The following is a 12,517-nucleotide window of genomic DNA, read 5'->3' as shown; positions in this document are numbered from 1 at the left end:
CTTCCCTGTGATTACTTCTGCTCTGCATTTCAGTTCTTTTGATTTCCTGATTGCTTTCTGCCTTGAGCTGTCTCGCGTTTTTGTCACATCCCCCATGTGTACTCGCATGACAAAGTACAGGTGTTCTTTATTTGACATCATTACGAGCTCGGGGACAAACATTTGCCACGATTCAGTGGCTGAAAGGTTGACTTAATCGTTTAATACTTGCAAAAGTAAATTGTGCAGAGCTGTTCTTTTCCCCGGTGAAGGCAGTGATAAAGAATGCTCCAATTTCCTGAATTACCGACAGGACAAACAGCAACAGTGAGGAATAACCTACAAATATTACTGTAACCTTGCAATGACCAAGGCTTTATAAGGAATGAGAGAATCAGGAGCCAGACAGAGAGGTAGATTAGTTTTCTGTGATGGGGTAAGATACGGGAGCGGGGATATGTCTAATTATGGCTTATCTACAGTTTCCTGAAGGACTGTCCAACTCCGGCGAGACTACTAGAAATATCATAGACGTAGATATAATCTGCACACATCATGCAGGGGAGAAGCTCCACTTGGCTACCAAAACCACCTGGGGATTGTTTTAGCGCTGAATATTCGCTCTCAGCTCAGCTTTGAAGGGCTCTGTCTCCTCCGTCAATCAATCGCTTCAGGATCACCACTAGCAGCTCTGCCATCCCAGTGTCCCACATCATCCTCCTTTCCATCTGTCTGCAAAGATCCCTTAGGCCCCTCGGCTTCCAACCCGGAGCCAGACTCGGTCCGACATCAGTCGGTATCTCTGCAGGGCTGCACTGGTGAGCGGGGCGGGTTTCTCAGAATGGATCGAGGCCAAGCAACATTTCTGAGAAAGTTCTGGGAATGGAACAAGGTTTCTGATGGGAAACGGGTCTTTAAAGACTATCAGTTGATTTGCATGTTTTACCCCATTAACTGCAAATTGTGTCCATGTTTTACATGATTGACTATCATCAGTTTTTGTATTGGTTTCTTACTTCTCAGGCAGCAATTGTTTTCCACTAATCCCAGTTTTTCATTTTGCTTGCTATTGGATTGCTATTCCTATACAGGGAACTACATCTTCTCTACTTTATTGCCTACCAAAGACACTTTATCATCGCACAGTAAAGGAGGAGGACTGATGAAATTGACAGTCTGAGTCGGATTTAAGCATTGCTCAAAATTAGCCCTTGAGATTTCCTTTAGCGCCACCAGCAGGTCAAAGCTTTAGTTTATTCAGCACTTTGCTCTATGACCAAATTCCTGCAAAACCAATTACATCCCCCTCAGCCTCAGCTGTACTTTGTGTTTAGTGCTAGTTAGCAAATGTTAGCACCCAAGTGGTGAATATGGGAAACAAATACAGCCTCACGGAGCTGCTAGCATGGCTGGAGACTTAAACTGAAACAGTAGCAACACGTGCGGACACTTTCATTCATTCTCAGTCTTGCTGTTCCTGGGCCTGATCCCCTGGCTACAGATCTTGTGTATAAAAAAATTTTTCAGCAGCCAAAACCACAAATCGAGACTGAAACTGTGCTGTTTAAATGGCGGAACTAGAATGAAGTAGTGCGATTATCACAACTAAGAAAAGGTTCCTGTTCTGTGCCATAAAGCAACATAATAGATTTTAACCAAATACAACACGGCTGTTCACATGACAAAGTGCCGTGTGGGGATCGTCTCAGTGAATGTTGATAACTGAATCGATCATAACCATCGATCGAAAGGATGAAGTAGCACCTGAACCGTCCTCAATATTTAGGTGTGTACACCGTGAAAGATCGAGTTTGTTTGGGCATCTTACAGGACTTAAAAATGTGACTCAGTCAATCCCATCTGAGGACACAGGCTGACTGGTCTAAAAATCCTTTCGACGCTCTACCCCTCCCGCCTCTGAGCCCAGAGATGGAGGTAATAACTCTTTGACTGCTTTCTGGGGAGTTTTCTGTGATGTTTATGATCGGCTTTACCAGCTAGATCCGACTGCACGGGGAAACATGAGGCACCTTTCCCGGAATAACTTTTAATATCTCCCCATAAATCTGACACATGAAGGGAGAGAAAGATTCCCTCAGCCGTTTAAAGGCGGCAGTGAGTTCACCAGCAAAAGATGTACATAAAAAAGAGCTCTTATCAAGTGCTGCTGCCGCTGCCCACGCAGACCAGACATGCAACACACGCGCCGCGTTTTACGCTTCCCTCTTTCGGCAGATCAGTCCCACAGTCGCCGCTACAAAATCAAATGCAGCTGAAGCTGTAATACGCAGACACGTCGCATGTTTAGACTACAGCGAAGATGCCGCAGCGGGCGGGCTTTGCGACGGTAACTCACCTCTGTGTAACCACACACACCCTGCTGCACTCACAACTGGCGCGTTCACTGCAGTTTGTCTGAGCTCTGCAGTGGTTTCTGCTTCAGTTCAGTTCATCTCCCGGGTGACAGCAGAAATCTTGTCGCACCAGACACCAGAAAATATGAGTGAGAGGGCAATCCAACCCAACGCTTTCCCAGCTCAGGTGTTGAGAGCCCGCAGGTGGCTGCGAGGAGCTGGACTGGTCCGCGCAGAACCCTGACCTCAGCCACACCCAAGGCCCCCGGGACGAACTGGAACACCCACCGCCAGCCAGACCTCATCACCGACATCAGTGTTGGACCTCACCGATGCCCCTGGCGGCCGAATGGGAGATAATCCCTTCAGCGGGTCCCAACATCTGGTGCAAAGACTGTCATCAATTAATGTGTTTCCTCTGTCCGCCAACGTGCCAGTTCAGGCTCTGCCGTCTTCCAAGTCCGCATTTCTAGAGCGGTTGTGTCACAACAGGCCGACAGGGCCTGGCCCAAGTCAAAGCAGCCTTACTTTGCCCAAAAAGAGTGTATGTCACGTGTCTTCTCTCTGCCGACAGACCACCTTTTCCACCACAAACGAGCAAATAAATAAATGAATAAATAAAAAGAACATTTCTGCCTGAGTGGGAGAAAATCTCTGCAGCCAGGTTCCAAAATCCCTTCAACAACCCTGTGCTTCTAATGAAGGATCTGCACGTGAGTCGTGTGACTTTTGTTTACAAGCTGAAGAAGGGAAACTGCAGTCATGACCTTAAAATGGAACCAGAAACCGGAGTCGGCTTCGAGCCCGTGGATGCGGCGGTTAAAACTGGCTTCAGGCGGAGATCTAACAACACAACTGCATCTATTTCTGCAGACGCTGACATCCACTCGGCTGCAGTATGTTTTCATCCGTTTGCTTGTCTGTGCGTCTGTCCGACTGGCTGGCTCGGCTAAAGCGGCCCTCTCGGCATCGCATCTAAATGACCCCGGTCACCAGCGCGTCTGCAGCTCATGGCCAGACTCCGCTGGAGCAAAAAAGGACGTGGCGGGCGTTGCGCCGTCCACAGCCACAACAGCGAGACAGCGAGAGTGTGAGAGAGAGGGCAGCCCTGCAGCGAGCGACGCTGGGTGGCAGGCCAGACGAGGAGACGGGACAAAGTCGTCTCTAAACTCCAGCTAACCCTGAAAAGAGCCCCGGGGGGGGGGGGGCAAGACACACATTATCCAGCACTGTGCAGGCAGACCGGACTCATTGAGGACAGGGGGCACGAACAGACTACATGGCCTATAATTGGTCTTTCTAGTAGCAACTGTGATATAGCTGAGCAAGTGGCAAAACGAGAGGTCCAGTCATTCAGTCAACGTCAAGCTTGTTATGGGTTTTAACAAGTCAGTTTCTATTTGTTCAGAATGATTAGAATTTCAAATTAACAGATCAATAAATAAATAAATAATATCATAATTAATAAATAAATGTTATTAAAGTTACATTTATTAAATTTTAACTTGAGAATTTTTATTAAATAACTAAATGTTATCGTCTGATTCTATTAAAATGTAATTTAAATGTAATTTCTTCAATTCAATGTAGCTACATTGAATTTATTTTAATCATAGTTTGTTTTATCGATTTAAATTAATGTTACTATTACCTATTTATATAGATCTGTAATATAAAATCGTTTTAAAACATCATTTTGTTAAAAGTTTTAGTTTAGTTTTAAAAATAGATTTTTAAATAAAATCAAAAAAATTAATTTTCAAGTAAATTGCTTTAAAGTAATTAAATAAAAGACAAAAAATAAGAACAGATTAAATCAAAGAATGCATGCAATCATAACAAAAGACAAAGAATTAATGAAGTATTTCAAAAATAGAATTAAAAACAGAATTGACTAAATTTCTGCTTCTAACCCATCAGGTATAATCAAATATTGACATACAGTCCTACAGTTTTGTAAAATCAGACCCTTGTTGTTACCATGCATTTTGAAAACACACATATCCACCTCCTCGCTGTCTCACACACACACACACACACAAACATCTCTGAGTGTTTCAGACAGGCCCTTGATCACGTCTCGCACTTGAGGGGAAAAAAAATCCAGCGAGATATTCTTGTAATTTTCTTCTTGTCGTCAGCTCCTCTCTCGCTGATGGGAGCTGACAGAACTGGGACTGCAACACAAACGCGAGGAGGCCGAGCACCTACGAGTCTAAACTCTGTTGTACCATCTCATTATTTTCAGACTCCATCTCTGGACTGTTTAAGATTCACGTAAAGAGCGGCGCCCGTACCGTTTTCGAGGCAGTCGTCAAAGTTTTACAGAGGACAGGAGAGACAGAGAGGGGGATGGAAGCTGCTGATGGTTGCTTAAGGCTGTGGAGCTCAAACGTGTTCATCGTGACGGCTGAATAAATTTGGTATTGCTACGTGTCCAGATTTTCCGTTTTTCTTCATTCTGTAGCCACAGGAGTCACCACTGGAAAGGCCCGTGGTTTCTGAGAAAGGAGAACATGCTTACTGGATCTATCTGCTGCCCAGTTTTTCCCCTGGTTCTCTTATCGTGCAGCTACCCGTTGCCTTTCAATGCATCTCATGCTGTATGCTTGGTAAAATGATTAAACTGACTGTTAATATTGACAGAAATCTCCCTTAAAACAAGCTAAAAAGCTAACTTCTGCACGCTAACATCCTAACAGTTAAAACGTTAACATGCTAATGTGTAGCAGGTAATGTTTGCCATGTTCAGCATCTTAGATGAGAAGAAAGAACGGCCACTTTCATTTTCTTGCAGATATGCTACAGAGACACCAATTATAAGTCACACGGAACTCTGGATCAAAGACATGGGGTTCAGCATTTATAAAATCAGGTTAGAGTTCATGTTGAAGACTGTTTCTTGATGCAGCTTAATTGGTTTGGTCTGCACCAACTCCTGAGAGAAATATTTACATTTAGTCACTTGGCAGATGCTTTTACCCAAAGCAATTTGGTCCAGCAACTCTGGCACAGGGACGGGAGGAGCTGGGGATCAACCCGCCAACCATGCAATTAGTGGACAACCCGCTCTACCACCTGAACCACAGCCGCCCCCCAAGTCAGGTCCCTCCCCGATTTGAATTCGGATCTCTGGAGTCAGAGTCCAGAGCGCTAACCATTACACCACGGAACCACTGAGCGTTTCAAATTTTGGGTTCTCTAGCTGCTAGTTGCATCTTAGCATGCAAAAATCGCCAATTGATACTGACTGAGGCTGAGGCTGATGGGAATGTCATTAGTTTTGCAGGCACACTGAAATTTTAACCTCACGATAGTGCGAGACGAAAAGTTAAGGGATCAACAAATAGTCGGTAAACTTCATCCTCTGGAGAACTTGACTGTCTGTACCAGACCTCGTACCAATCCATGCCGCACGTGTTGCTACTGTTTCCTGGATAAGTGGAAACGTTGACCTAAAGATGGCGCTAGAGGAAAATTCACAGGATCACCAAAGTTACCACAGTCCTCTTCAGAACATTATCCTCTTGGAGATGTGAACATCTGTACCGAATTTCCTGGTAATCCATCCAATAGTCTTTGGGAAATTTGAGTCTGGACCACAGTGGTGGACAGAGGCTAAAGGGCTTTAGGCGAAATGTAAATTCAACACTAGCTGATGGCACAAACAACAGCCGGGTTTACCCCGCAATCACATGACCAACTTGTCCGAATGTGCCGTTTGCGTGAAGGTGGGCGGGGGATGTGCCTGCATGCGGACGAGTCAGTCTGATCATGGACTAGGCGAACCCAAGTAATGCTGAAATTTTTCTTTCTTCGTCACCTCACAGCGACTGTTACATTTACCGCGATCGGCGTTCATCAGCAGCACTGCTATGCACCAGATGTACGGGTTGGTGTTCAGATGCACTGGCGTGCTGAAACAAAATGGCTGCTGATTAAAAAAAAAAAAAAGCCGGCAGATACAACTGTGAACTTTTCTCGAGGTTCACACTGATCTATAATTCACCCTGCACATTTGAATCACGACATTCCGGCGGTTAATAATTGACGGCATACAGCATCACAAATGCCTCCACAGAAGTCAGGACTCATGAAATCACTGAACAGGAATTCTCCCGGGAGTTGCCGCTCTGTGCCTGCTGTGTACATTCAGACGGTAAACAAACCATCTCACTTCGATTCAAATACAGAGTTATTATTTAACAAAACCACAAGTGACATCTCTGTAAAAATGATCCTGTTTTGCAAGCACAGGTGTTGATAGAGCTGAAAAACCCCCTCACAATGCTCCATAATCTGCTCCGCTTTCACGGCCATTGCTTCGCAATAACAGGCGCCAGTTTTCCATGTAAGTCCGACATGAAATTGTTTAGCTGTTAAAATCTCATAACTATCAAAATGTTATCACTGTCTGCTCTGCTTTGAGGACGGAATCTGTCTCCCTCACAGATAAGAGGACAGGTCAGTGGAAGAAATATGGTCCGACTGCCCCTTTATCTGCCCTCGTCAAATGATTTCAAATCCACAAGGACGGCCGAGTGAGTGAGTGGATTTGGGATTCGGCAGAGAGCGAGCTGAGTTCATTACCGCCCCGCCGGGGTACATATCAGATAACGTTGTCGCTTTCGGTTTGAGCTGTAATTTCCCGGAAGATGAGGCGCAATGTGACAGATGGCGCTCATGGTGAAAGAGCTGCCGAGGACGAGGACATGTTGCACCGCCGTCAAACCTCCAGCGGGACCGGGGAGGGCAGGGACACGAGGACGGGCCGGCCACCGCTTCAGCTTTCATTTTTGACGCAGAAACCCTGACTGTAAGACACATCAAACCCGGGGTCAAAGACACGGGTGTAGCAATTGTAAACTCGTGTTAATGTTTAAGCCGGGCTCTTGTCAGCTCTGGCTGTTTGCTTCTTTCTATTTTTGCATCTTTTGTTTAATGAATTAAAGGTACACCGTTGCCCCTCAATTGCCCCAAAATCCACAAATGTATTTCCATCTTGGAAACCTAAACTGTGAAGATGTTTACGGGTGCGAGCGGGATTAATGAAATCAGCGTCTTCGAAGCGGCACTGTCTCTATCTTTTGGCCACTAGGAGGCAGAAAAGCAGCAAAACAACAAATTTTAAAGTTGTTACGGCCGATATGTTAGCAGACAGTTGCCTATTTACTCCTCCAGCAGACACAGAGCGACATGATCATCCCATTGGACTCGCGCTCACCTGATGAATGCAATATTCACTCTCGACCTGCTTCAGAAAAACATCTCGTTTTGCTTTATTTGCTAGATGCTCCGCGTTTTTCACCCACTAGCTCGTTGGCTAAAGACAGCTGCCTGCTGCTGAAACGCTGAAACGCTGAACCGGACAGAAAATGTGACGTAAAGCTAAAACTCCGAGCTAAAAGAGGCTAGAAAGTTCAGCAGAGCTGCAGAGGTGGCGATAACTCGATTTATCTTTGGCACTAGACGCAACCACTTTCACCCAACGTTAACGCTACATGAACCGTGTAGAGCAGGGTTGAGTCCTTGTGTAGGCCTACCGCCCACTGCTAACCCCCAGCCGTATCTGGTGTGGGGATTGTTTGCACAGGTCTGGAGATCACTACTGCGAAGTTTGCTGCCGCCACCCCAATGCAGTTGGGGTGAACAGAATTTTATTTGTGGTGCTTACAGCATGGAAAAATGTCCTTTTTTTTTTTTTATGATGTCTTTCCAGAGATAACAAATGCGAGATATACTTCATAGCTAAAATCTCTGCGGACAGTTTTTAATTGTAAATGATTTTCACTGACACGCAGCTATTATGGGAGCGACAGTTACGTTTAAAGATACTGAGTCTAAAAACATAGGAATCGGCCTTTAAAAAATCCTGCTAAGGGTCATTGTCAACCGTAGTCATTTCCCTGTCGCTGGTTGCTGAATCCCAAAACTCCCTGGAAAACACATGGAGGACATGACCTCAGTGTTCTGGGTGAGACATACTGTAACTATGCTTCGTGTTACTCATTACAACGTCTGTAAAAAGACATAAATAAACTGTGAGGCAGCCGATGACCATGTTGTCGGGAAATGAAAACTCCCGATGATCGTCGCGCCGTCTTCCATCTTCCCTCTGCTGCCCTGTGACTCCGACTCAACATAAACAGCACCAAAAATAAGACTTCTAGAAAAAGTTTGGAGTCATTTAATATACAGTGTCACGCTTCCTTTGACAGGAAATTGAAACATCCAACTTCCTCATTCTGGTCAGGCCGGCATGCCGCGGTGATGGACGCTGGATGGTTATCAGACAGAAGCAGTTGGGTCTGACAGTCTTATCAAGTTCTCTGTGTCCCGGCTCATGGGCTCTTTATAGAGAATGAAACACCCAGTCAACACTTCACATTTATACCTTGCCACTGCTGAGAGCTGCTCTGTCAAACTACCGGCTGCGACGGCGGCTACTTTCCACAGAATTCGCTTCCCGGATTTCACACCCAGACTCAGACAGGGTGCCGGTGTTACAACCAAGTACGGAGCATTCATTTTGTAATCACGGTACCGTAGCATGGCGATGAATGGGCCAGAAGATGCACACTAATGCGATACGAAAAAAAAACAGTCCTGCGATACATCTTTGTATTACTGACTCTGTGTCTGAGAGGAGCTGACCCAGGGGACATTTTGGCCACGTTTCGTCTCGGACCACTGTGCTGGATACGAGACACGGCTCCCTGCACTCCTGTAATATGTCGTACATCACCGCCTGACATTATTAGCTCATTGTATCTGTTACCGAACCCCGGAAATCTTACTTTCTTGAAATAACGAGGTTATATTCATTCACCTATTTTTCTCTGGAGTAAAGGGCCATTTTTTTTCTGTATCCCAAAGCGGAAATGATTTATTCTGTCTAATCATCAGGAAACTAGTGTCCGGAAAACTCCCGAAACTGCACTGGAAGTGAAAATAACCTCGACTCATTGGCAGAATATCTTTTTATTTCATTTGTACGAGAGTTTTAGGACCAGATCACACCCAGTGGCATCAAATGTGATTTTTTCTTTTTTTCTTTTTCTGAAGTAGCAGCAGTGGTGACTCAACCTGCAGCTGCAGCCATTCCCCACCTTCCTCTGCACAGACACACACACATACATGTGGCTTTCTGTCCCCAAAAGTTAGTTGAGTTCCCACAATGTGACTGTTTACACAGATTCAGGTCCCCACAACATGAGTAATACGTGTGTACACACACACACACACACACACACACACACACACACTCAGAGTCATCTCTCTCAGACTCACACTCTCTCTCAGACTCACACACACACACACTCAGAGTCATCTCTCTCAGACTCACACACACACACACTCAGAGTCATCTCTCTCAGACTCACACACACACACACTCAGAGTCATCTCTCTCAGACTCACACACACACACACTCAGAGTCATCTCTCTCAGACTCACACACACACACACTCAGAGTCATCTCTCTCAGACTCACACACACACACACTCAGAGTCATCTCTCTCAGACTCACACACACACACACTCAGAGTCATCTCTCTCAGACTCACACACACACACACTCAAGTCATCTCTCTCAGACTCACACACACACACACACACTCAAGTCATCTCTCTCAGACTCACACACACACACACTCAGAGTCATCTCTCTCAGACTCACACACACACACACACACACACACACACACACACTCAGAGTCATCTCTCTCAGACTCACACACACACACACTCAAGTCATCTCTCTCAGACTCACACACACACACACTCAAGTCATCTCTCTCAGACTCACACACACACACACTCAGAGTCATCTCTCTCAGACTCACACACACACACACTCAAGTCATCTCTCTCAGACTCACACACACACACACTCAAGTCATCTCTCTCAGACTCACACACACACACACTCAGAGTCATCTCTCTCAGACTCACACACACACACACACTCAGAGTCATCTCTCTCAGACTCACACACACACACACACTCAAGTCATCTCTCTCAGACTCACACACACACACACATACATGTGGCTTTCTGTCCCCAAAAGTTAGTTGAGTTCCCACAATGTGACTGTTTACACAGATTCATGTCCCCACAACATGAGTAATACGTGTGTACACACACACACACATACATGTGGCTTTCTGTCCCCAAAAGTTAGTTGAGTTCCCACAATGTGACTGTTTACACAGATTCATGTCCCCACAACATGAGTAATACGTGTGTACACACACACACACACACGAGTCATCTAATCTACAGCGGTAAAAAACAGAGAGCAGCCGCAAACCCACGCGGCCGAGAAGGTGCTTCTGCTCAACAATGACTCGAAAGACGAACTGACTGTTGAAGACGTCGATCGACTTTCTTTCCGTCGACTAACGGGTTCACCGGGAATCAACGATCGACCGAGCGACACCACAATCAGAAAACGGTCTGATTCGGATACAGCATCGCCGTCGCTGGGGCTCCATTCACGCACAGGCCGCCGTCCCGGACCCAGGGAAACATGAAAGAATCTCCCGACACACACACACACACACACACACACACACACACACACGGTTGCACCGCCACCAAAAGCAGCTCATTTTATTTCTACAGTCCATTCTTCTCTACGGAATAAACAAATAAACCAGCAAGTAAAACACCATCCTCCTCCTCCTCCTCCTCCTCCTCTCCATCCTATTGACAGGCAAGGTGGCATCTCTCCCATCCACACCCTACGCTCAGTGCGCATGCGCGCCGCGGCAAACAAAGGACCAGGCAATTAACCGACGGAGGACGGCTAATAGAAGTTTGACTGGCGGCGGAAATAGCGTCCGACATCGACGCAGCATCAGCAGAAGCGGAGCGAGAAGACGGACTTAATGAGCGTGTGTGTGTGTGTGTGTGTGTGGGGGGGGCTCAGATAGACCCCCCCCCGGTTCTCCATCGCCCCCTCCTCATTCCACACGCGCTCCCCAAATCCCCATCTCGCCCTCCGTCCTCCTTCTTCTAATAAAACGGGAATATGAGATCAATAATTCATCTGAATCATGACATAACCTGGTTAGAGACGCCGGATGCGCGTGGTCCGCGCGTGTGGCGCTCGCACGCAGCCCAAAGGGTGTCACACCTCCACACAGACAAAGAGGTGGGGCGAGGAGGAGAGAGCTCTCTTCATCCCTGAACGCTGAACTGTTTACCGGCTGTAAATGATCAGGAAAAACAACCCAAACCGACCCCCCCCCCCCCTTTGCGTTGCCTAGCAGCCTGTGGAAAATACATCATCATAAACAATGTCAGGGCGATCGATGCATGCCGGGGAGCGCGTGAAGCGCGCGAGGAGACGCTCCCGTGCGCGGCCCAAACGCGCTATTCCTCAATAAAAGTGTGAGAAAGCGAGAATCTGTGAGTGAGGGCTGGGGCGCGTGTTCCCCCAGCCTGCACACACCCCTTTTTAAAGCTCGTGCACATTTTTTTCTCGCTCGGGGAAAAGGGGGACCGACGAGGATCCAGTTTCTGGATTTTTTTTTTTTTTTTTTTTCGGAATTCGTCGGTTCGACCCGGTTCTGGGGTCTTTTCTTTATATTCGGATCCACGGGATCCTCTGTCTCGTGCCCGCAGCGTGCGCCCCGGCTCCACAAAGGGAGAGACGCAAAAAGACAAAAGGGATGGAAAAGAACTAAATCTATGTAGAGACGTGTCTCTGCCTGTAAATCTAAATGTCCCAGAGCTTCCTCTGGAGAGGGAAGGCGGAGGACCGACCGACGTGGCGGCTCTTACCGTGGGCACTGAAGTCGCGACGCTCCCTCTGCTCTCCTCGCGGTTTCGAGTGGCGGCTGCTGTAGTGTGTTTTTTTGCGGCTTCTGCTGCGCGCCCGGCGGCTTGTGCCTGCTGCACGGTACGGCTCGGCTCGGCGATCCTCCGCCTGCGCGCACACGCATCCGCACGTACGCCGGCGCGCGTGCGCGCGGGCACGCGGGCACGCGGAGCAGAGACGCGCGGTCCAAAGCCCCCCCCCCCGAAGGGAAAACAATTTCACCGTCGGAGTCTTTCCACGATTTTCCTGTGATGTTCTAATAAAGCTTCATGGTCGATATGATGCTTTATGGCGACTCATTCCCCCATAATTCCACCTGTACTCAGGGGTAATTTATGGCGATTTAACGGCCAAC

The 12,517-nt window shown here is 47.1% G+C and overlaps 1 protein-coding gene across 1 annotated transcript in view; it reads right to left on the bottom strand.

The window, feature by feature from the left end:
* basp1 (brain abundant, membrane attached signal protein 1) overlaps positions 1-12,245 on the bottom strand; it is a 51,855-nt gene extending 39,610 nt beyond the window's left edge. Inside the window, exon 1 of the mRNA XM_040143978.1 lies at positions 12,126-12,245. The gene's annotated coding sequence lies outside the window, so the exon portion shown is untranslated. The remainder of the gene's footprint in view (positions 1-12,125) is intronic.
* Positions 12,246-12,517: the final 272 nt, after the last annotated feature.

This window comes from Xiphias gladius, chromosome 14, assembly GCF_016859285.1.
Source record: "Xiphias gladius isolate SHS-SW01 ecotype Sanya breed wild chromosome 14, ASM1685928v1, whole genome shotgun sequence".
NCBI classification, from domain to species: Eukaryota; Metazoa; Chordata; class Actinopteri; order Istiophoriformes; family Xiphiidae; genus Xiphias; species Xiphias gladius.
This window is presented reverse-complemented; position numbering and strand designations above follow the sequence as displayed.